The sequence below is a fragment of the Prionailurus bengalensis genome, chromosome E3 (assembly GCF_016509475.1).
Source record: "Prionailurus bengalensis isolate Pbe53 chromosome E3, Fcat_Pben_1.1_paternal_pri, whole genome shotgun sequence".
NCBI classification, from domain to species: domain Eukaryota; kingdom Metazoa; phylum Chordata; class Mammalia; order Carnivora; family Felidae; genus Prionailurus; species Prionailurus bengalensis.
In genome coordinates, this window is record NC_057357.1 from 30,677,307 (window position 1) to 30,703,695 (window position 26,389).

Consider the following 26,389-nt stretch of genomic DNA (forward strand, 5'->3'; position numbering starts at 1 on the left):
CGCACACACACACACACATACTCTCTCTCTCTCTCTCTCAAAATAAATGATTAAACATAAAAAAAAAAAAAAAACACTGAGAGTTTCCCTATGGGCAGGGGCTTGGTTAAAAGGGATCATCTATTCCCTCATCAGGAGAGATATTGTTCAAGGGTCCAAAGTTGCAACCAGTAGCTAAATAAATCCTCCAAATCTAACACACTGCATAATCATTGTTGTAACGATATTGTAATAGTGTCCATAATATTGTAATAGAAACATCAAGCTTGCTAAGAGACTAGAACTTAATTGTTCGCCACAAAAAAAAGAAATGATAGTACGTGAGAGGTGTTAGGTACCACATCATTGTCAATCATACTGCAATATATAAATGTATCAAATCAAAATGTCACACACCTTAAACTTATACATACAATGTTATACATCAAGTATATTTCAGTAAAAAAAATTTTAAAAACCTGATTATCTTATACCATTTGTAGAAAGAGGACTTCAGTTTTCTTTTATTATCAGAGGCATTTACAAGAAATAACCTAAGTTTTGTTTCACTTATGTTCATGAAATAAGCTAGATTTAGTTTGGCTTAAATGGTTTTATGTGCTTAGAGCATGCTCTTCGTTTTGTATTTAATTTTAACAGCCCCCCAAAGCAAACAAGCCTTTGGTCTCAGTTTGGATTCCCCCAGAAGCAGAGCCAGAGGCAAGGATTTGTTTGAGTGGAAAGAGTTGACTTGGGAGGTAGTGTCTGGAAACACCAGGCTGGGGAGGGGAGCAGAGGGGAGTGAGTGGGGGAAGGGAAGAAAGCCAATGAATGGGGCATTATCAGGAAAGTTTCTAATGTGTCTCTGTTCTGTGGAGAACTCTGGGACCCCATATGAACAGGTGCCTCACAATGATTCAACTAGATGGGCCAGGGGGATGGGGCATTTATCTCCTAGTTTCCTATCATTGGTTGAGATTGATCTAGGAAGCATTTACTTTCTAGCCTGTCTGCTTTACCTCACATGACAGCCAATCTTGCTCTCACGGGCTAAGAAAAGTAACAGATATTCAGAGTTGCAAGTTTGGGGCGTGTAGAGGTGCGTCTGATACAGTTGGGCAGGTTACCAACAGCGTCTGATACATCGGCAAAATGACGGCCCCTGTACTGGGCGCCTTGCAGGTATGAAATCACAACGGCCAACGTGGATGGAGCATTTACTATGCCCGCTACAGATATCCTCGCTCCTCAGGTGTGGCCTGTGGACCAGCAGGGTCCACATCACCCAGATGCTTACATGAGATGCAGGATCTCAGGGCTCATCCCAGGCCTACTGAGTCAGAGGCTGAATTTCAGCCAGATCCCAGGTGATCCAGATGTACACAGGCATCCTCCTGATCTGTGCTAGGACACCGGGACCACACCTGGCTGGCCTGTAGTGTGGCACTGAACAAATGGAGAGCTCCAGTGTCAGGCAAGAAAGCCACACACCCATGGAAGGAAACGGAAGTAATGGTGCCAGGAGTGACTTGCAAACTGGATCAGGAGGCTGGGGATGAGGAGTTGAGTAGGCTCTTCTCAGAGCACTTGTGAGGCAGCCCTGCAGACTCAGAAATAACCAAGGGAGACCTTGAGGGAGGGTAAAGTCACATGGTTCTTGGCTGGGGATGAAAAGCCATTGCAACTTAAGTGTTTGTGCTGATTGGACACCGTTTGAGGTTAAGCCAGGTGAAGCCTGGGCCATTTAGGATATATCCGTGTATGTTTCCACCTAGATTGGGTGCCGCTGGAAGGAGGGACCCAGGTCTTGTATAACTTTATTTAATTAAAAAAATTTTTAATGTTTATTTATTTTTGAGAGAGAGAGAGGGGGAGAGAGAGAGAGAAAGAGAGCACAAGCAGGGGAGGGGCAGAGAGAGAGGGGAAGACACAGAATCCCAAGCAGGCTCCAGGCTCCGAGCTGTCAGCACAGAGCCTGACACAGGGCTCGAACTCAGGAACTGCGAGATCATGACCTGAGCCGAAGTCAGACGCTTAACCAACTGAGCCACCCAGCTGCCCCTTGGATAACTTTGTATTACCAGCACCTGGTACACAAAATTCATGCTCCACTGATGATGCTTGATGAATGGCTTAGTGGACTCCATTCATTCATTTAACAAATAATTAGTGGATGTCTATTACAGCCCAGGCACTGGGTGAGAGCTGAGTTGTTAACATTGGTGTATCAACCAAGTTGGTGGCTGCCCTTGTGAGCGTGTCATCTTGCAGGGGGTAGACAGGCATGTAAAATTAATATATAATTGCAATTTATGAAAAGTGTTATATAGGGTATGTAGGGACAGGGATTAATGGGGAGGGGGTAGGCCCTCAGGGTACCAGGAAAACCCCTCTGACGACTGACGTCCAAGCCAAGAACTGAAGAACGAGAGGGATTGAGCCATAGGAAGGTGGATGAGCATTTTAAGCAGACATCACAGCCTGCACAAAGGCCCTGAGAAAAGAATGAATGGAGTCGTTATGTGATTTATAAGAAATATAACCCACACTTTAGAATCTCTGCTCGCTAAACAACCACACTAGTTAGGTAACCTAAAACCTGAAAGAGGAGGTAAGTCAAGTCTGTCTGGGACAAACCAGACTATCCTGTGAGTCCTTGGTAGTGACTTAGTTTGTGCTCCCAGTGAGAGGGGAGTCACCCGCTTGGCAAATCCAGGCAAATCCAAAATCCAGTTTGGGATTTTGAGACGTTAGAAACTGTCTTATAAAGGTTTCTAATTCATTACATTTTCCCCCACTGTTGATCACGGAGGATGAAAAGTATGAGTCATGCAATTTAGGATGTGTCATAGTGTTACATTTCAGGGCCAAGTTCCAAAAGAAAGGAATATTTTTTTCTCTGAATATAATGGAAAAGTTCTAGCTCTGCTGTTACTATTTATGTGACCCTGAACATGTTGCCTAAACTTCTCACATCTGGTTTCTTCTTCTCTGAAACAGTTACAGCGATGCCCTTGATGTTTATGAGAACTGAGTCAGTTTAAGTGAATAAGGATTTACTGAGCACTTAAGTCAGTCCCTCATTTGGGAACTATTTGTTACTTCCTTCTCCGTAAGTTCCAGGCACCGTATTAGGCTTAGGAGATGTAATAATCAGCAAGACATACATCCTGGCTTCCAAGAGCTTATGGTCCACTAGGAAAAACAGAGGATCAAAGTGTAGCGGATGTGAATTTAAAACCAAACTATGAGGATGCAAGAAATCGCGAAGATATATCTACTTTCTAGAAATCAAGTTAGGTCTCATTCCCAGCCCCAGTCACATCTGGTTGGCAGATAATTCTGTCTCGGGCATTATTAGGACTCGCTCCTTTAATGTGGGACTTGGTAACAGACCTTGATTTCGGCCTGGTGAAACTCTGAGCAGGGGACTTAGTCATGTCCTACCCAGACTCCTGGAAACTAGGAGGTGATAAGTTTGTGTTGTCCTAAAGTCACATTGTTCAGCAATAGAAAGTGAATACACAGGTGTCTCCAACCTTCCTCAGCTCTACCCTGGCTTCTGTCGAGGGCCCTGTTGAGCACGCCTTCACATCTCTTGCTGTTGTTTCCATGAAACCTAAGAAACAGGCATTCTTGCTGAGCAGGAGCTCAGACAGGGTCGGGGGGGGGGGCGCAACCCTTCTGCAGGGTACTAGAACTTCAAGTCCTTGCACTGAACACAGATCCCCATTGTTCAGCCTTACTCAGAGGGGATCTCTTTTTCTCACAGCCAGACCCCAAAGCCATACTTCCCTCTCACCATTTCCCTTCTGGGATGATACTAGAAATGGCTTAGCAGTTCACAAGAGGCAGAAAACACCCAGATTCTGAATTTGCTTTAGAATGACGTGGACGCAAAGGGTCCTATAGGCTCTTGGGATTAGCGTGTGTGTGTGTGTGTGTGGTGCGGTTGGGATGGGAAGCATGGAAAGTGGAGCATTGCTATCTCTCGTTGACTCTGTCTGGTCCTGCCACAGCAGTGAAAAGCAAACACCAAGAAACATCTCCATCTGTTTTCCTACCATGCTAGTGATGGCAATGTACTGTTTCAAGGGCTGTGATGGGAGAACCCACCATGTAACAGAAGCACACGGCAGGAGCCTTCAGCGGGTCCTCATGGGCCTTGAAGAGGAGTTAGGTGGTCATGTAGCCTGAGAGCAAATGAACGAGAAGGAGCCAGCCAGGGAAAAGGATAAGTGAGCTGGGGGATGTGGGGAGGGAACGTGTTACTGGCTCAAAGTCATGCGAGAACATGGCACATTTGAAGCGTGAAAGAACCAAACACGGGGGCGCCTGGATGGCTCAGCTGGTTGAATGTGTGACTTCGGCTCAGGTTATGATCTCACAGTTCATGAGTTTGAGCCCCACATTGGGTTTGCTGCTGTGCACACAGGGCCTGCTTTGGATCCTCTGTCCCCACCCCCTCTCTGCACCTCCCCAACTGTGCGCTCTCAAAAATAAAAAAAATAAAAGAAGCAAGCCTGAAGTGGAGGGAGAAGGGGCTGGGGGCTGGGAGTTAAGGCTGAATAATAAAAGGAAGGGCCAGGCCAGGCAAAGCCATGACAACCCAATTAAAGAATTAACATGATTCTTGTATCGGTCAGCTTTAGGACCATAGTAACTCTGCATAACAAAGACCTCCCAAACTCACTGGACTATAAAAACAAGCGCTTATGTTTTGCTTATGGATCTCTGTAGAGGCTGTGATGCTTGTGGCCTTGGCGGGGATCAGCTAGATTTGGATCTAGGCTGGGCGTTGGGTCTGTTCCACCTGCCTCCTCATTCTCTTTGGGCCAACGGCTACATGGGGCAGGTTTTTCTCATGGCAGATGGCAGGTTTGCAAGAAGGCGAGAAGAAACACGTCATGTTTCTTAAAGTCTCAGCTGGGAACTGGCACAATGACAGTTCCACTCAGGTTCCATTGGCCAAGGCAAGTCACAGGGCCAACCCAACATCACTGAGGCAGGGAAGGTCACTTTGCCCACAGTGGGAGACACTGCAGAGACCCATGGCAAAGAGCATGAATGTACAGTTTCTAATTCAGGGAGTGAGGAACATAGTGGGAATAATAACCCACCTGTCACAGCATCCATGGATAACAGACACGTATGCCAGGGTTTTAGAGAAAGCCGTGAATAAATGACCAGAAACACTGTGCTAACAAGAGCTAGGCTCAGACAGCCCCCCGCACGAGTCCTGAGGGGTACGGCACCATCCATGTTTCTTGGTCACACTTGGTCACCTGAGCCCCAAAGCCAGACTGTCTGTTCCTAGAGAGTCACACAGTGTTTCATAAACTTCTGTGCTTTCCTTCAACCTTGGTCCTTTAGAGGACTAGAAGCTTAACCGACAAGACTGGAATATTTTATTTGGCTGCCCAACACAATCCCCTTCCACCATCATCTCCTGCCCCAAATCCCTCCCTACAAAGGACCCAAACAATATTGATAAATGGAAAAATCCATAGCATCATTGAGAAACCAAAAGGGAGTGGCCAGGGACCAGAAGCTATGAGAAATTCCTGTGAGAAGGTAGATGACATCTGACTGAAGGAGGTCAAGTGGGTGGGAGGTTTGGGGAGAGGACCAGATACACAATTTGCAGGGACGAGTACAAAAAGAAAAGGCTGGGCCTTTGTTCAAAAATTACTAAACATTTCAAGATGGCAACACAAGAGACAAGCATGGGAGTCTCCTAAGAGTGGGGTCCATGTGTCACATGCCCAAGAAGCCAGCCCCACTTGGCTCTCTCACAGTGGATGCAGTGAGCAGGAGGGGGTCGGGAGTGACCATTATGAGGATTGGTTTGGAACCAGGTTTGGAACTGGGGCAGCTGCTTGTTTCAGGGCCCTTCCTCTCCCAACCCTGAAACCTCCATCAATTCCAGGCACAGTATTGATTCTCCTAGGCTGGGGTTCTGTGCTAGTTTGCTAAAGGCTGCTGCAATGATCAACCACCAATGGAAACTGACTGTGTCACAGTTCTGAGAACTGAGATCCAGGTGTCTGCAGGGCTGGTTCCTTCTGAGGGTGGGAGGGAGAATCTGTTCCATGCCCCTCCCCTGGTTTCTGGTGATTTGTTGGCCATCTCTGGTCCTTGGCCTGTGGAACAGGATCCAGTCTCTACCTTCACCCTCCCAAGGCATTCTTCCTGTGTGTGGGTCTCTGTGTCCAAATTTCCACTTTTTATAAGACACAACTTGTATCGGATGAGGGGCCAACCCTACTCCAGCATGACCGCATCTTAACTAACTACATCCACAATAACCGTATTCCCAGATAAGGTCACATTCTAAAACAGTGGGGGTTAGGACTCCAACATGGGAATTTGAGATGGAAACAGCTCAACCCACAACAGGTGTATTGTGGGTGCTTGGGCCAGAGGTGCAGGGTCATGCCCTGACATAGACCTTTTCCCTCCCAGGAGCCTGGTATTAGGAAAGCTGCACCCATCACTTGGCAGGCCACTCCTTCAATCCCCACCGACCCCCAATCACAGCAGATGTCCATAAACAGACACCAGCACACCAGGACCATCAAACACTTGGGGCAAACCAAATGTCAGGGAACGAGAGTTGCTTCCGAAGAACATCATTTGACTAAGCTGCATCATTTATCCAAAACAGATGGCCTTTTTATACTCCTCTGACAGTCCCTGAGTTGTTCCCTTAATTACCCAACAGGTGCAGTCATTTCTTAAGCCACCTTAGCTGTAGTCAGATTGCAGAGCTCTAAAACATTGTGACTTGGCTCACGGGGTTATCCAAGACCTGAGGTTGTCACTGTAGATACACATTGGAGTGATCTGGGGAGCTCTGAAAAAAAAAATACTCATTGCCTGAGTCCCACCATTTAATTGGGCTGGGGTGCAGTGTGGGCAATGAGATTTCACTTTTTAAAGCTCTCAGGTGATTAGAGTGTGCAGCTAAGGTAGAGAACCACTGGCTTGGAACTCTTTCAGAACCCAGCCATCTGCGTAGCTGTAATGATGCATATTGATTGCAGATGGCAGTGGCATTGGGTTTGTTGAGGGCTGGGTTTTTTTGTTTTTGTTGTTTGTTGCTTCCAAATGAAATGCTTCAGTATCTCTATACTTTGACTCTGAAGCGCCGTGTGCTCTATTTTCTTTTCTTGAACCGAACTTTGTTCAGCTGCTAAGGGGCCACATCTTTGCCCTATGGAGCTTTACTTTTCCTTACAGAGGCAGGGACTCAGCTGGAAACTGAGGCCTGTGGCAGCACAGTGAATTGTACTAAGCTGAATTCGACAGGTAATAGGCTTGCATTTAGCGCAGTTTATTATAAGGAGCAACAGATCATCTGTTTTCCAAGGATGCAGGTTGATGGAGGAAACACTGGTATGTGGCTTCAGTGAACCTCAGACAATGTCTCTCCCACTCTCTCCTTTTCTTCCTCTTACTATCTCTCTCACTATCTCTCTACTATCTTATCTCTTTCTCCTCCTTTTTTTTCCAGTTTTTTGAGAGAGAGAGAGAGAGAGAAAGAGAGAGAGAGAGAGGGAGAGGGAGAGAGAGAGAAAGAGTCCCAAGCAGGCTTTGCACTGTCAACGCAGAGCCTGACATGGGACTCGAACTTATGAACTGCGAGATCATGACATGAGCCACGCAGGTGCCCGTCTTTCTCTTATGTTCTACCTCATGTTGTCTCCCTCTTTCTCCTTCTCGCCTCAAACTTTTTGCTCTCACAGGTTGTCATGGTCAAGGTGCATACACCTCAGTCTTCTGAGATGACTCATGTTGCCTCTTGCAGAAGACTCGAGGAGAAACCACACAACCGAGAGAGCTAAGTGAAGTCTTTGTCCTTGTTTCCCTCACCCATGATGTCCTCTCTCTAAATCTGCTGTGTCACTCTGTTTTCTGGTCCCAGAAGCTACTTGGGGAAGCTGGCTAAAGAATGTAGGCAATAATAATAGCAAGTGAACTATAACATGTTTATTACATGCCAGGTACCCTTTCAAGTGTGTTTGACAGATAAAGAAACAGATGCCTAGACACAGGTGATTTCAAGCCCAGCTTGTCTGCTCCAGAGTCTGTGCTCTTAAAATTTGACTTTATAGGGGAGCCTGGGTGGCTCAGTCAGTTAAGGTTCTGACTTTGGCTCAGGTCATGATCTCACAGTCCATGAGTTCGAGCTCTGTGTCGAGCTCTGTGCTGACAGCTCAGGGCCTGGAGCCTGCTTCGGATTCTGTGTCTCCCTCTCTCTCTCCCCCTCCTCCACTCATGCTCTGTCTCTGTCTCTCAAAAATGAATAAACGTTAAAAAAAATTTTTTTTAAAAAACTTGACTTTATATTGCAAGCGTTTCAGAAGGAGGCATTGGGGGAGGAAGAAAGATCACAGTCAGAGAAGGACAGATAAAAATAATCAAGTAGAGACAAAAGATGGACATACAAAGGGATGAAAGGAGACAGTCACTAAGATGCAAAGAACTCAGAGACTGAATGGAGCTATAAAAACCACAACGGAACTGAGAGAGAGAGGGAGGGAGGGAGGGAGAGAGAGAAAGTGGGAGGGAGAGGGAGGGAGAGAGAGAGAGAGAGAGAGAGAGACCCTATAAACACACTTCATACTGCTTCTCTGAATTGGGTAAAAGAACTCTATGTCTGGGGCATAATTTCAATGAGAGACTCCCAACTCTGTGAAATGTAGGTCTGGTTCAGGTGTGATTTGGAGAATATTCTTATGTCATGGTTCACTGGTTTTAGAAAATGCATGCTTACTTCTGGTTCACCTGGTGAACCCTTTGAAAAGAGAGAGAAGGAAAAAATTCCCCTGATTCTAGGCCCTAGAAAAAAAAACAAAAGCAAAAACATAACAGTATTTAAGCTCTGTTTAATTCAGCCTTCAGTAAACCAAAGCAAAGCACTCTGATTTTTTTTTTCAAGTTTTATCATTTGCTCTTCCCAGTTGGGGATCTTGAAAGACCCCATTGTATCAAGTGCCTAAATCAGAATTGTCCTGTGAAGTTGGGATAATGAAGTGTGATGGGGGTGCATTTCCCAGATTTGGTTTTCCAAGGGCACCCATCCTAGGGAGGCGGGTCAGTCCTTTGGGGTGAATGGGACTCATCCACAGTTACAGCTGATGGAGATACTGCATTGTGATTTGCACACCAATCCCAGCTTCCTCAGAAAATTCATTTTGCTTCTTTAATTACTTAATGCAGTAGGTCTTGTGATGTTAGAGACCTAGGACCTGTCCTTTGTGGTCCATTGGTGGGACTCTGCATCACTGGGAGGACCTGTTTCCCTTCCAAGTGACGTTGGAAGGCTGCCATTTGCTCATTCGATGCTGTAGTCACTCGGCTGTAAGATGGGGACAATTTAATTCAATAAATGAGCTATGTCCTTCAGTAGGTGAGTAGATAAATGAACTGTGGTACATCCAGATAGTGGAGTATTAGTCAACATTAAAAAGAAATGAGCTACTAAGCCATGGAAAGACACGGAGGAACCTTAAAAGCAAATGGCTAAATAAAAGAAGCCAATCTGAAAGGGCTACGTACTCTATATGCAAATGCGTATACAGGTATATGACGTTCTTTGAATTGTGCTGTGAACCTAAAACTGCCCTGAAAAGAGTGTATTATTATTATTATTTTTACAAAAGGTCTATGTATTAAAGACTTGATCATCTCACTTATTAGGATGCTATTAGATATGAAAATTTTTATTCCTTCTCTACTTTTCCATCTCCTCTGGATTTGGTCCTATCTCTTGTTCATGAGTGTTGTTCTCTTCAGTCTAAATTCATTCATGATGGAATACCTACTGTGTGCCAGGTTTTCCTATTTACAGACACATAAAACTTAGGCTCAGACTGGCTACCAGTATTCCTGAAGGCCAGAGACTTTGCACGTGATAGAGCCAGATTTTTTATATTCTTGGCTTTCTCATGGCTTCCCCATCCTGAGAGTTTGCTAGGGTTTGACAGTCATTCCCATGCATGTTTCTGTAGGTTCCTCTTTGACTGCAGGGACTGAACACTCCTCATTCCCCTGCTCCATGCTGCCATTCACAAAGGCCATCCCAGGGACCAGAGATGGAATCCACCAGGACCCAGATTTTAACTAATAGGAATTGGCTTGCATCGAACAGAGCTCCCCAGGTTGGAATGGGCTGCCACAGCAGTCTTGACTTCCCCATCACCACAGATATTCAAGCAGGCAATGGACAGGCAGAAAGGCCAAATATTCTTAAACTGGGGTTCACAGGTGGGCTCTGGGGAGTCTAAAATTGCCACATTTCTCAATATGGAGATAGATGCATACCATTTGGATTGGAGATTTTCACCAGGTTTTCAAAATTGAATTTGACCTAATGATGAAGAACTCTTAAGACCAAGGGTGGACATAAGGAAGCTATGTCCCAAACTTGACCACCTAAAAGTCTCCTGTTGGGTCATTTTCATGAGAGAAAATGAGTCATCAGGGGTAATACCTATGAAGGCATCAGCTGAAAGATTTGGGTCTTCTCCTGCACTCCAACATGGGACTCAGGGTTTTCCTGAGGTCAGTGAATTAGTTGCCTAGAGTTGCTGTTAACAAAGTGCCATCAACAGGCGGCATGGAACAAAAGAATTTCATTCTCTCACAGTTCTGGAGACTAGATGTCCAAACTCAAGGTGTTGACAGGGCCATGCTTCCTCTGAAGGCTCTAGGGAAGGATCTCCACCCTCCCCCACCTTGTCTCTTCTAGTTTCTGGCAGCCCCAGGCATTCCTTGGCTTGCGGCCACATCACTCTTTTGCCACGTGGCATTCTGTCTCCGTGTCCACATTTTCCTCTTCTTATGAAGACACCATTCTTTCTGGACTAGGGACCAGCCTATTCCAATATGACCTCAACTTACTAATGACATTTACAAGGACCCTATTTCCAACTAAGGTCACATTCTGAGGTCCTGGAGGCCAGAACCTCAACTTACCTCCTTTAGTGAATACAGTTCAACCCACAGCAAAATGAATCCTGGCGCTGCTTGCACACCTGTGTAAATTTGCAGAGATAGATGAATTTTATAATATGTCGATCCTACCCTGATCAAGTACTTTTTTTTTTTAAGTGGCAAGGAGATTTATATAAATAGTAGTGAAACTTGACCTGTCATCTGAAAATTTTAAGGCCATTTTTAGTGAACCAACCATTTGATTTCTCAACACTAGATTTCTCTAAACACACTCACAGGAGTTTTCCACACTCACAGGAGTTTAGAGAGCAAAAAATTAGAAATAATCTAAATTTCCACCAATAGGGAAATGGTAAATCAATTGAAGTAGAGCCAACCATAGAATACTATGCAACAATGACAAAGAATGAGATAGTTTGTATTTAGTGACATGGAAAGGAATCTAAGCCATATTGTTGTGGGGAGAAGAAGGCAAATAACAGATATAGAGAGTGTGCTACCATTTATACAAAACACAAAAATCAACATCAAAACAAATTATGCTACATGTCTCCCCAAAATACATGCATAATACAAATATACTGAGCATAAACTATGTATGAGGCACTGTTATGATGGAATGACACTTAATTAACTTCTCATAAGAAGTTAGCTAATATTATTATACCCATTTAATGAATAGGAAGCTAAGGAAGAGAGAAAGTTCCTCCTCTAAAGTTACTGAGTGGTGGAATTGGAATTTGTTACCTAGGCTTGTCTGAATTCAAAGGGATATTTCTTCTGCTGCGTTATGTGTTCTGTCTGGAAGAATACCTAATAGTAATGAGTAGTTACCTCCAAGAGTGAAGTATGGGGGAGGGGTTCCATGACTCCAGACAGTAGTGAATGAGATGTTAGCCTTTAATTTGTTGACAATTATAGGAAACAATGCAGAGAGATACTGTGTAACGTTTACTCAGTTTCTACCAATGATGATAATATCTTGCAAAATTATAGTAAAATATTACAACCAGAATACTGACATTGATATAATCCACTGATCTTGTTTACATTTACCCACTTTTACTTGTACTCATTCATGTGTGTGTTTTTAGCTCTATGTGCCTTTTAAACCATTTTTTGAGCAATTTTAGATTCACAGAATTGAGAGGCAGGTGTACATTTCCCCATATTCTCCCTGCCCCAACACATGCATAACCTCCCCCGTTATCAATATCCACCCCCCCCCCCCCGAATGGTACATTTATTATAAGTGATGAACCTACATTGACAAATCACTATCACCCAAAGTCCACAGTTTACATTAGGTCCATCTTGGTGTTGTACATTCTCTGGGTTTGGACACATGTCACATGTATCCAGTGTCTGCACTGGAGCATTTCTGCTTTCTTACACACCTTCTGTGCTCTGCCTATTTATCTCCTCCTTTGCTTTACACACCTGGTAACCACTGATCTTTTTATTATTTCCATAGTTTTTGCTTTTCCAGAATGTCCTGTGGTTTTCTTCTAGTAGTTTCAGTTTCAGATTTTCCACTTAAATCTTTAATCCATTTTGAGTTGATCTTTATAAGTCATTTGAGATAAGGTTGCCCCTATTTACATCCATCTGCAAGTGGAGGTCCAGTTTTCCCAGTACCATTTATAGACAACACTATCCTTTCCCCATTGTGTGTTCTTGGCACCTTTGTCAAGATCAATTGACTATAACTGCATGGATTTATTTCTGGACTCTGTGTTCCACTGGTCTGTATGTCTATTTTAAAGCCAGTACCATACTGTTTGGATTACTATAGCCTTGTTGAACATTTTGAAATAAGGTAGTGTGATACCTCCACTATGTTCTTCCTCAAGATAGCTTTGGATAGTTGGGGTCTTTTTTGGTTCCATATGAATTTTACAATTGTTTTTACTATTTCTGTGAAAAATACCATCGGAATTTGAATAAGATTTGCATTGAATCTGTAGGTCTTTGGGGGTAGTATGGACATTTAAAAATATCCCAATCCATGAAAATAGGATATTTTTCTACTTATTTGTATCATCTTCAGTTTCTTTCATCAGCATTTATAGTTTTTAGTATCAGGTCTTTCATTTCATTGGTTAAGTGTATTCATAAGTATTTTATTCTTTTTCATCCCATTGTAAATGGGATTGCTTTCATAATTTATTTTCCACATATTTCACTGTCAGTGTGTAGCAATAGAACTGATTTTTTTGTATGTTAATTTTGTATCCTGCAACTACTAAATTCCTTTATTCTAACAGTTTTTTTGGTGGTGTCTTTAGGGTTTTTACATATAAGATCACATCATCTGCAACAATTTTCCTACTTCCTTACCTATTTGGATGCCATTTATTTCTTTCTGTTGTCTAATTACTTTGGCTAGGACTTCTGGTATTACATTGAATGGAAGTAGTGACAACGGTATCTTTGTCTTGTTCCTGATCCAAGAGGAAAAACTTTCAGCTTTTCGTTATTAAGTATGAGTAGCTGTTGGCTTGTCACATATGGGCTGTCTTTTGTTGAGGTATACTCCTTCTATACCTTATCATTGAAAGTTTTATTTTTTAATCATAAACAAATAATGAATAATGTCAAATACTTTTTCTGCATCTATTGAGGTAATCATATGGTTTTTTATCCTTCATCCTTTTAATGTGGTGTATTACATTTATTGATTTGCATATGTTAGGCCATTCATTCATGCATTCCAGGAATAAATCCCACTTGATCATGATATATGATGATTATAATGTGCTGTTGAATTTGGCTCGCTAATATTTTCTTGAGGAATTTTGCATCTATATTTATCAGGGATGTTGACCTGTAGTTTTATTTTCTTGTAGATCCTTACCTGGCTTTGATATAAAGGTAATGTTGGCCTCATAAAGTGAGTTTGGGTGTGTTCCCTTTTCTTTAGATTTTTTTGGAAGAGTTTGAGGGCTGACACTAATTTTTCTTTAAAAGTTTGGTGGAATTTACCCATAAAACCTTTTGGTTCTGGGCTTTTCTTTGTTGGGAGCTTTTTGATTACCGGTTCAATCTCCTTATTAGTAATTGATCTTTCAACTGTCTATTTCTTTTTGATTAAGACTTGGTAAGTTATATGTTTCTAGAGATATACCTATTTCTTTTAGTTTGTCCAATTTTTTGGTATATAATTGTTCATAGTAGTCTCTTGTGATATTTTGTATTTCTGTGGTATCAGTTATAATATCTCCTTTCATTTTTTATTTTATTTATTTGAGTCTTTTTTTTCTTAGTCTAGCTAAAGGTTTATTAATATTGTTTATCTTTACAAAAAACAACTCTTAGTTTCATTGATCTTTTCTATTGTTACTCTAGTTTCTATTTCATTTATTTCTGCTCTGATATTTATTCTTTCCTTCCTTATGATAACTTTATTTAGTTTGTCCTCCTTTTTCTACTTCCTTAAGGTGTAAAGTTAGGTTGTTTGTTTGACACTTTGTCTTTTCTTTTTTAAAAGTTATTTATTTGTTTGTTTTGAGAGAGAAAAAGAACATGTGCATGAGTGGGGGAGGGTCAGAGAAAGGGGGAGAGACAGAATCCAAGTAGGTTTCACACTGTCAATGCAGAGCCCAAGATGGGGTTCGATCTCACAAACTGTGAGATCATGACCTGAGCCAAAACCAAGAGTCAGACACTTAACTGGTTCCCTTGCTCTTTTCTTCTTAGTGTGGGCATTCATTGCTATAAATTTCCCTCTTAAAACTGCTTTGGCTATCTTCCATAAGTTTTGGTATTTGATATTCCCATTTCCATTTGTCTCAAGATATTTTTTCTCCTTTTGATTTCTTCTTTGACCCACTGATTATTCAGAGGTGTACATTTAATACCTACATATTTGTGAATTTTCCAGTTTTCATCCTGTTATTGATTTCTAGTTTCATACCACTGTAACTGAAAAGATACTTGTTATGATTTCTATCTTCTTACATTATTTAAGACTTATCTTACTTATATGATCTATCCTGGAGAATGTTCCATGTGCACTTGAAAAGAATGTGTATTCTGCTGCTATTGAATGGAATGTTATGTATATGTCTGTTGGGTGTGTTTACTCTAAAGTATAGTTTAAGTCCGGTATTTCCTTATTGATTATCTGGATGATATACCCATTGTTGAAAGTGAGGTATTGAAGTCCCCTATTATTTCATTTCTGTCTAAATTTGCCTTCAGAACTCTGCTTAATATATTCAGTATTTGCTAAATATATACAGGTGCTCTGATGTTGGGTACATGTATGTTGATAACTGTATCTTTCTAGTTAATTATAATTTTATCATTATATAATGATTTTATTTGTCTTCTGTGACAGTTTTTGACTTGAAGTCTATTTTGTCTGATTTAAGTATGGTCACCCCTGCACTCTTTTGGTTACTATTTGCATTGAATATCTTTTTTCCATCCCTTTCAGGCTATGTGTGTCCTTCAATCTGAAGTGAGACTTTTTTATACAAGATATAATATATAATTGGGTCTTAATTTTTTATCCATTCAGCCACTTTATGTCTCTTGGTTGGAGTATTTAATCCATTTACATTTAAACTAATTATTGATGGCTAAGGACTTCCTATTGCCATCTTGTTAATTATTTTCTGATTGTCGTTCCTTTCCCAACCCTTCCAATAAAGTAATAGCTCAAATATAATTAATCATTCAATATTTAAACCATACAACTACTTATTTATTGATAGGTTATGACCCCGTTAGTACATACAGGCTCACTGCTGGGTCAAGTAGTATACTTTGATTATCTTTTCCCATTATGTCACTTTATGTTTTCCTTAAGTTGATAATTACCTCATTTTTTCATTTGCTTCATTTTCTATATATAAATTACTTTACATCCTCTAGAGAACTCTAGAAATCATTTTAACACTATTTTTCTCATAGTCAAATGACTCAATTATTCTGTTGGTTCCACTGTTTTCCTGAAGATGAATCTATTCATATCTCTCATAACTCTCTGTTTTACTGCTCCAATCTGCTTTAATTGCTCTCTAGGGCTAATTCCCAGATGTCATCAAGGGATCTAGTTGTCATCGTTCCTTTCAAAACAATTCTTGAAATTACATTTGCGTCTATTCTCTGCTGGATCCCTTCCTTAGGCATCTTATTTTTCTGTCTTTTTGTTTACTTCTTTTGTCTGGTGGAACACATTGTCCAACAACTTTCAGAGAACTTGCAAACTGGGGGGGGGGGGAGGGGGGAGCTTCTTTCTTATACTGAACTATAGTTTGAATGGGAATAGAATTCTTATCTGGAAGCCATTATTTTCTTAACGTTTATTTATTTATTTTGAGAGAAAGAGAAAGAGAGGGCTAGCTGGGGAGGAGCAGAGAGAGACTGAGAGAGAATCCCAAGCAGACTGTGTCAGTCCACAGCCAGACATGGGGCTTGATCTCATGAACTGGGAGATCATGATCTTAGCCAAAACCAAGAGTCAGACACTTAACTGAATGGGCCACCCAGGCTGTCCCATATCTGGAAGTCATTATTAATCAGAATTTTGACATCATTGCTATATTGCCTCTTAGTCTCTAATCCCATTGTTAAGAAATCTAATACCACACTGATTTCCAATGCTTTGTGTGTTATCTGCTCTTTTTCTCTTTTAAAGCAATTTAATGTTTTTCTTTACTGACATGGTTTTTGAAGTTAATAATGATATGTCTTAGTTTTGTTTTTTGTTTTTTTTTTTTTTAAACCAGTATTTTTGTTGTTGCTGCTGTTGGTTGTTCTGGGCATTTGGTTAGGAAAAGAGTATTTTCCAAGCCTGGGAAATTTTCTTGTATTTTTTCTTTGATAATTTCCTTCCTTTGTTATTCCTGTACTATTTTTTTTTGAGACTCTTAGTGAAATATTGGACCTCTTGGATTGATGCTCGAATTAAAAATGTGTGTGTGTGTGTGTGTGTGTGTGCACGCGCACGCACGCGAATTTCCATCTTTGTCTTTTGGCTCTCCTTCCTCTGAGATGTCCTTGTTTTTTTTTTTTTTAATCTTCCTACTCTTATGCTTATTTAGTTCTTTAAAAGGATTGGTTATGATGTTTATGATGTTTGAATTTAAATGAGCTCTTCCATACACTCTGATAATTCCTCTATTTACTGGATCCTGTTTCATGGGTGTTTCATGAATTACAATATAATATTAGCTATAATGGTAGCTAATATTAATTGAGCCAGAGAGTATTCTGAGAACTTTACAAAACTAGCTCCTTTAATTCCCAGAATTGGTTTGAAGTCAGGGAGTGGTTCTCCCAAAGGAAAGAAAGGCATCGATTACACAAGAAAAGGAAATGGATGCGGGACACCAAAGATGACAGATACCCACTACAGAATGATTCAAAGCAATACGTGCCTACCAGGGCCCAGGCACTATGACAGGCACAGGAGCTGGGAACATGGAGAGGGAAAAAGGCACCAGCCTGCTGTGTTCACATTCTTTAATACAGTTGGAAGCTAATGTCATTTGCCACTTGTCAGCCCCTGATGAATTCCTCCCCCAGTGCCTTGAAGCAGCCAGAAGCTCTGCAGGAAAGGCAGGCTGGAGGGGGAGGAGGGAAGGGAGGGGACCTAAGAGTTGCTCCTTCTTTATGAAAAACTCTGATGGGAAAATTGTCAGCTGTACTCCCACCCTCTCTGAAAGTCAGTGTGATGCTGCGTCCATCTTAATCACCATCGGAGAGAGCAGGCATTTTAATAAGCAGCATTATTCATGAAAACTTTGTTCTCCTTTCCCACTTCCTTCCAAAATAAGATAGACGTGAACTTGGAATGAACTCATTTGCCTCCTTCTTCTTGCCTCTTCTGCATATTCAAAGCTACTACCTTCTCCCTGTGGCCCCATCCTCTGAACATCTCCCGGGGAGTAGGGGAGAAATGGCTGTCCACATGGAGGGAAGGGAGGGTGTCGCTGAAGGTGCCTGGGTCACCACAGGGTAGAGCTCACTGGACCTGCCCCTGGGAAGTGACAGATGAAGGAGATGGGATTCCTGCTGTGGCAGAACTTAGATTTCATTTGTGCAATGAATAGATTATTTAACAAGTATTCATCGGCCACTTAAAGTGTACTTTGCTGAGTATACAAACAGTGAATCAGATATGATTTCTTTCCCCAGAAGATCTGTCAATTTATTCAACAAATATTTTTGAGCTGTGCACAGACCCCAGACAGGATCATTAGAATGCAAGTAGTCCTTGTATTCATTGTGCTGGAGGAAGTTATTGATCACCCATATTTTCAGGCACTGTACTGGACCCTGACCCTTTGACAAGAGTCAAAGCCCTTGTGCTGTGCAGAGTCTGGAAGAGGAAAAAGCTAGAAAAAGAAAAATCAATAAAACACATTATCTGTAATGGTAAATGCCATAGATAACAGACCCATCTCAGAAATTCTCCATGGGTTTAGAGGAGCTGACTCCACTGTACTCTCAGGGATGGGCATATGAACAGGGGCAGGACTTGAGCAGAATTAATAACACAACCCAGAAGCTTTGCTCTGACCCTTTGGTTATAGGCATGCAATTTATGCTAGACTTTTTTTCAGTGCATACAATCGCCCCGTTATCACATGGAGAGAGTCTGAGAATAAAACCAAGGCAGAGTAAAGTGGGGGCAAAGAGGGATAGAGATAGACCAAGCCCTCATGATGTAATTTGAGTGTCTGAAATGAGTCACCTGTCCAGTTTGTGGATCATGAAATCACTCCCTTGACCTAAACCAGTTTGAGCTCTGTCCCTAAGTAATATAAGACCTGAGAGATCATCTATCCCGACTCTTTAGGCTTTGCGGAATCAGGGATGGCCATGTGTCATATATGTCCAGTTTCTACCATAGTGATTTTTTCCCCTTCGTACAGAAGAAAACCTGAGACTCAGAGAAGTTATTTTTTTCCCCAAAGTCACATAAGCAATCATGTGGCACCAATGAGATTTGGATTCAGGTTTATCTGATTCCAAAGATACAGCTCTTAGCCATCATGGTGGAGGCCCCCTTTACCTTTCATTCAGAAAACGTATTCTTAACTGGTAGTCACTAGAAGTTTTATGCAGAAATTGTGTGCGCATGCGCACGTGTGCACAAGCACGTTATTTAATGCTCACAAAATTTCTATAAGCTGGATAATTTTATGCTCACTTGGCAAATGAGAAACCTGAGACTCAGAGACTTAACTTGTGTGAGCTCACATACCATTCAGAGGCAAATCATGGATTAAAAGCTAAAACCCTCTTGGTCTCAAAGGCCATTCATACTCTTTACAGCAAAATATTTCCCCAAACTAATGTGATAGCATTGACCGGAGATACATTTCTATCACCAAGAATATGTATTCCCTGGTCTTGCTGCTGTCCCCTAAACCTTCGTTCTGTGTACTTTGCAAATGGAGGGGAAAGATGCTGAGTTCTTTGGATCAAAATGGTATCTTTAAAAAAATGCCTTTTCTACTTTCAACAGTTATGGAGATATCATTGTGTAGCTTACTTTTGATCTGATTTTAACAATAGCATACACCTGATAGGATGTGTATTGTTTGCGTTTAACTCTAGAGTAAAACTGTACGGTAAAACGCAAACATTACAAAAGTATTCACAAAGAAGCCTGGGTCTCTCTCCTACCTACAGTCCCAGTCCCACTCTTCAGAGGCAGCCATCACCATGGAGTCACATGGTTATTCCAGAAATGATCCACGCACACCCAAACACCCACAGCATACGGGTTCCATGCATCACACTCCCCCCAGTCCCAAGGGGGCATGTGGCAATGTCTGGAGACATTTTTTATTGTCACAACTTGAGTGACACGACTTGAGAGTGGTAGGGGATTTCTACTGACATCCAGTGGGTAGAGGCCGGGGATCCCATTAAACATCCTACAATCCACAGAACAATCCCCACAATAAAGAATCATTGGGCCCAAGATGTCAATAGCACTGAAGTGGAGAGGCCCTCATCTAAAATATCTTACAGCAATGGCCGAGATATACAAGGCAAATAAACTGAGAAAAGAAATGGGGGGAAAAATTGGGGGACCCCACGGAAAACCCAAGAAATGTTATTACTAATATCCTTGTTGAAAACTGGTACCAGCCTATTTGTGGGAGATTTAAACACTTTTTAGAGATACTACTTAGGATATACAGAAATACTGTAAGCATGATGGCAGTCTACATTAAAAATATAGAATTCATTTTTTTTACTTTCTTTAATAAAATCAAAAATATTTCAAAGAAAAGAAAAGAATCACTTTCTAACTTGCTTTTAACACCTAGCAACATAACTTGGACATCCTTCCATACCAGCTTACAATGATAAATTTTGGTGTTTTAAACAGCTTCATGGTATTCTAGTCAATAGATGTGCCATAATTCATTTAATTAGTCTGTTATTGATAAACATTTAGGTTATTTACAGCATGGGGCTCTTACAAGCCATGCAGCAAGGGAAAGCTGGTCTACATATGTCTTTGCACACAAATTAATGCACACAAATGAAGATACATTTACACAGGATGAAATCACTGAGCCAAAGGGAAAGCATTTTTTTCTTTGGCAAGTGTTTCCAAGTTGTTCTTTAAAGAAGCTGCACTGGTTTACACACCCACACCCATGAATGCCTCTTTTCCTCACACTCTCATCCATAGTGGGTTTTACCAAGCGTTTTAGTTCTTGTCCACCTGAGAAAAATTGGATCTCATTGCTATTTAAAATAGCATTTTATCAATCATGAGCACGGTTGCACAGCTTGGATGAGCCGAAGTTACCTGAAGTTCCTGGAAATGGTCCTTTGTTGCTAGAGGAGCAGGAGATGTGCCCTTTCAGAAGGAGGCTTTTTTTTTCTTTTAAACACCTCCCCCCCCCCCCCGCCCTCCTAGATCCCGACTGATTCTCTCGCAGAGCCCTCAGAAAGTGTGAAGATGATGTCAACACACTTATGACTACCTGCTTCTCAGAAGCCTACAGATTCAAAGCAGGTGGGGAATCCTGGGCCAGCCCACCCACTCCCTAAGGTATCTGAGAATATTCTAGTCCTTATCTCTAAGACCAGAGGTTGTTTTTCTAGAAAGCCCAAGAGAGGTTAAAGTCGCAGCAAGTCAGAAGCCGGGCTGAACCCGTGAATAAGCAGATTAATTTATCATAGGCTGATTAAAAACTAAGTTTCTGTTTCCAGGAGTAGAGTTGAGAGGGTATTTCTTCTTCTGTTACTGATGAGGTCTTTGTATCAAGAAGGTGGATGACCAAAGGGGAAATAAATCAGAAGACAGCTTTAATGCCACCTCCATCTTCCCAAGGGGCAGGGGAGAGGAAAGGGTCATAGTATCTCCCCACACAGTGGCTACCATGGGTGCAGGACATGGTGAGCCTCCAAGAACTGCATAGTGCCTCGAATGGTTAAGAAGTAAAACGCTCTTCTAGTATGGATGATAATGGTAGCCTATGGGCAGCATACATTGACTGATGATCCCACTGCCCAGCGACAGAAAGTTACAGGCACACCTTTTTATGGGGCAAGCTGAGTATTAAGAACAAATAGGTATTTAGGACGATGAGCTGTTCAGGCGCTGGTAACCTCCAGTTCTTTTCCATGATGTCGCCAAATGCCAGTCATTCATTTATATTTCAAACAGCACATTTGTTCTCAATCTTGATGCCTCATAACCTTGCAGGGAAGAGAGGGTAAACAGGACTGTTCTAATATACCCTTCTGTTATGACTAGACCCCGTATTATTATGCCATCAGCCTATCTGAAATATTGCCTCTGGGCTATCCACTGCCTTCCCTCAGGGAGGATTCTACCTTTTTGCCCATAGTTATCAGGCTTGGCCATGTGACTTGTTTTGGTTAATTGATTCTGAATCGAAATGATGTGAGCTAATTAGGAGCCCAAGTTTGAGGAGTCACTGAGAGGTATTCTACCTCTTTTCTTTGCAACACTATCTGTAATGCCCCAGATAGGCGTTTACTATCACCCTGGATGCTTATTTTGGATTCTTCATTGTAGTATATAGAAATATAACTGATTTTTGCATATTGATATTATATTCTGTTACCTTGCTGAAATAATTTATTAGCTTCAGCAGTCTTTTTTTTTTATTCCTTTGGATTTCCTGTATACAAGATTATGCCATCTGTAAACAGATGCCAGGATGCCAGTTTTACTTCTTTCCTTTCAATATGGATACGTTTTAATTTATTTTTCTTGTGTAATTGCCCTGGCTAGAAACTCTAGTGCGATGTCAAATGAAAGTGGCAAAAGTGGACATCCTTATCTTTTTCCCGATCTTAAGAAGAACACTTTCAGTCCTTTACCATTAAGCATGATGTTAGCTGCAGATTTTTTATGGATGGTCTTTATTAAGTTGAAATTGTTCCTTTCTACTCCTAGTTTATTGATTATTTTTATCAGGAACAACAGTTGGATTTTTTTCAAACGATTTTTCTGCATCTATTGAAATGATCATGTGGTTCTGTCCTTAATTATATTACTCTGATAGGGGGACCTGGGTGGCTTAGTTGGTTAAGCGTTCCGACTTTGGCTCAGGTTATTATCTTGTGGTTCGTGAGTTTGAGCCCCATGTCAGACTCTGTGCTGACAGCTTACAGCCTGGAGCCTGCTTCAGATTCCACATCTCTCTCTCTCTGCCCCTCCCCTGCTTGCACTCTCTCTTTTTTAAAAAAAATTTTTTTAACATTTATTTATTTTTTAGACAGAGAGCGCATGAACAGGGGAGTGTCAGAGCAAGAGGGAGACAGAGAATCTGAAACAGGCTCCAGGTTCTGAGCTGTCAGCACAGAGCCTAACGCGGGGCTCGAACCCACAGACCGCGAGATCATGCCCTGAGCCGAAGTCGGACACTTAACCGACTGAGCCACCCAGGTGCCCTTGCACTCTCTCTCTTAAAAATAAATAATAAACATTTAAAAATTTTAAATTATACTAATCTGACATATTACATTGTTCATATATTCTACAACCTTACATTTCTGGAATAAATCCCACTTGGTTATGGTGTATAATTTGTTTTTGTATTTTGCAGGATATGTCATTTTAGTATTTTGTTCAAGATGTGTTTATGATATTTACAAGGGATATTGGCTTGTAGTTTTCTTGTGATGTCTTTATCTGGTTTTGGTATTAGGGCCTAATATTGGCTTAATATAATGAGTTGGGAAGTATTTCCTCCCCTTCTATTTTTAAAGATTTTTGGGAAAGATTGTTGTTATATCTTCTTTAAACATTTGGTATAATTTGTCAGTAAAGCCATCTGCGTCTGGGATTTGTTTTGTGTAAAGTTTTTTCTAAACTTGATATTCAGTTAAAAACAATTTTTTTAACATTTATTTATTTTTGAGAGAGAGAGGGAGAGAGAGCGAGAGCATGAGCAGGAGAGGGGCAGAGAAAGAGGGAGACACAGAATCTAAAGCAGGCTCCAGGCTCCGAGCTTACAGCACAGAGTCCGACACGGGGCTCGAACCCACGAACCACAAAATCATGATCTGAGCTGAAGTCGGTTGCTTAACCAACTGAGCCACCCAGGCACCCCGATATTCAGGTTTTTAAAAATCAGTGTTGGTAATCTGTGGGTTTCTAGGAACTTGTCCATTTCATCTAGATTTTCTCATTTGGTGACATATGGTTGTTCATAATATTTTCTCAGAGTTCTTTGTATTTTTATGAGACTGGTAGTAATGACTCCACTTTCATTCCTGATTGTATTAGTAATTTGATTCCTCCCTTTTTTCTTAGCCAGTCTAACTAAGGGTTTTTCACTTTTTATATTTTCAAAGAACCGAAGTTTGGTAGTTTCATTGGTTTTCCTACATATTTTCCTTTTTTCAATTTCATTAACTGCTTTTCTAATCTTTATTGTTTCCTTCTATTTGCTTTGGGTTTAGTTTGCTCTTCTTTTCCTAGTTTGTTAATGTAGAAGACCAAGTTGTTGACTTGAGATCTTTCTGATTCTATCGTCATCAGCAAGGTTTGTTGTTGTTTGCTGTGGTTGATGTTGCTAATGCTCCTCCTGCCGCTGTTGACTTTCCTGAGATATTTTTTAAAAATTTTTTAAATGTTTATTTATTTTTGAGAGAACAAGAGTACAGAATGCAAGTGGAGGAGGGGCAGAGAGAGAGAGACAGACATAGAATCTGCAGCAGTCTCCAGGCTCCTAGCCATCAACACAAAGCCCAACGCAGGGCTCAAGCTCATGAACCATGAGATCTTGACCTGAGCTGAAGTCAGATGCTTAACCAACTGAGCCATCTGGGCGCCCCATCCTGAAATGTTTTTTTTTTAATCTGTATTGTTTGTTATGTGTGGACATTGAAGTTTCTGCTTGCTTAGCTCAGCTAAGGTTTGAATAGACATTTCCTTATTCTTGGATCAGTAAGTCACCAGGCTTTTGCCCAGTGTCTCTTTGTGTATGTTAAGAACCCCTTCAGTGCTCAGACAGGCAGTTTACAACTCTTTCTTAGCTTTCACCTCTTACTTGTACAAAGCCTAAGGTCAGCCAGCAGTGAGAATTTAGGGTCTTGTCAATTCTTTCCTGAGTATGTTCACAGCCCAGTCTTGTGCATCTGTATAGACTTTCAGATTCACAGAAACATGTCAGAGATTTTCAGAATCCTCAATGGACATCTCATTTTTCACCTTTTCCTTTTAAGGTTTTTTGTCAGCTTGCAAAAATTTGTTTGCTCAGATTTTTATTGCTGCCTCAGGCAGCTGCTATGTTAAACAACTGTCGCTGATTGTTTTTGACAAATGCCTTCACGTAAGAGGCTGTTCACAAGAGAAGGCTCTGAGGTCAAGTAAACACAAGCCTTGTTAGTGTGTGTGTTTCCTGGGAAATGTCAGACGAGTCAGTAATGATAATTAACTGAGAATGGTGCTTTTGGAGAGCTCCAACTCACTTCCAGTGGCTTCCCTTCCAGTGGATTCTAGGCTGCTGGCTTTCATTATGGTGGCAGATTCTTGGTTTTCAACACTACTCTGGAGCTGAGGATGGGGGTTGAATGAAGCCAGTTAAAATGCCACAAAGTTTGCTCTTCTTACCAATATTTAGCTAGTTTTCTTGAATAAGTGCTCCTTAGACTCTTGCAAGGTTTTGGGTAATTTCTAGGGTTCTGAAAAAGTTGACTTTTGACAATTCTTATCACTGCTGCTTAAATGGAAAAGTAGATTTTGGGAGGTCTTTATGGTGCCACTCTCACTAATGTCCCTCTGTTGGAAGTTAAATCTGAGGCTACATGTTTTACTTTTATAATATTTTTAAAAATATCTCTGTCATTCAACTGAACGTTCCACAAGAGCAGTAATTTAATTTGTCTTATTTACCATGATATCCCTTTACCTAGTACAATGCACTGTTGCAAGTACTTACTTACTACATATTTGATGAGTCAAGGAAGAAATTAATATGTTCCATAACCAACCAAGAGTTAAACCCAATGGAAATTTTCAGCTAATCAGCTATCTTACACAGATCTTATTGCTGTATTTTCTCTATTCTAAACTGCCATAAATTGTTAAATGCATCATCAGTTCAGAAACCAAGGAGGAGAAAATGAACATTTAACGTCTAAATCAATCGTATGTCACATTCTAATTTGAGAAATGTTTTAAAAATGTGAAAACAGTGTGTGCCTTAAATTTGGAAGTGTGGCAGTACTCCTGTGGCGGAAAACCCAGAGCTAGTGCACTAAGTTAAAAACACGCAGATGACGACCTGGTTAATGAGGAGGCACACACAGGGGGTCAGCAGGTAGCTACGTAGGCATCTGGGCTCCCACTTTGGAGAATGGAAAAGTTCGGCCACTTTGACTGAAGGCAGAGTTTCAGTACACTCACACAAAGGAATTAATGTCACGAGATTTATTACTTAGAGATCTTAGATTTGGGCACAAGGAACTTGGAAAAGGACAGTCCTCCACCCCAGGTCATGAAGGTGAGCATGAGACAGACAGTGGGTACTATGCACCTGTTAGTTATAAAGATGGTGGGGGCAGAGTTCACTAACTTTTGGGGGGCTCAATTCTAAGTGGTTATTTTAATTTTTCTATGTTTATTTATTCATTTATTTTGAGAGACAGACAGAGAGAGAGTGACAGACAGAGAGAGAGTGAGCACAAGTGGGGGAGGGGCAGAGAGAAAGAGAGAATCCCAAGCAGGCTCTGCACCATCAGCATGTAGCCTGATGCGGGGCTTGAACTCAAAAACCATGAGATCATGACCTGAGTGGAGATCTAGAGTCGGACGCTTAACCAACTGAGCCACCCAGGTGCCTCTAAGTGTTTATTTTAAAAGATTCCCAAGGAAAAGCAAGGTAGGAACAGGTGGTGGGAATTCTAAGCTCAGGTTCTCATCTAAATGTCCAGACTCTGGGTGTGAGCAGGGTTGGCATTCTGTAAAATGCCTGGGAAGCAA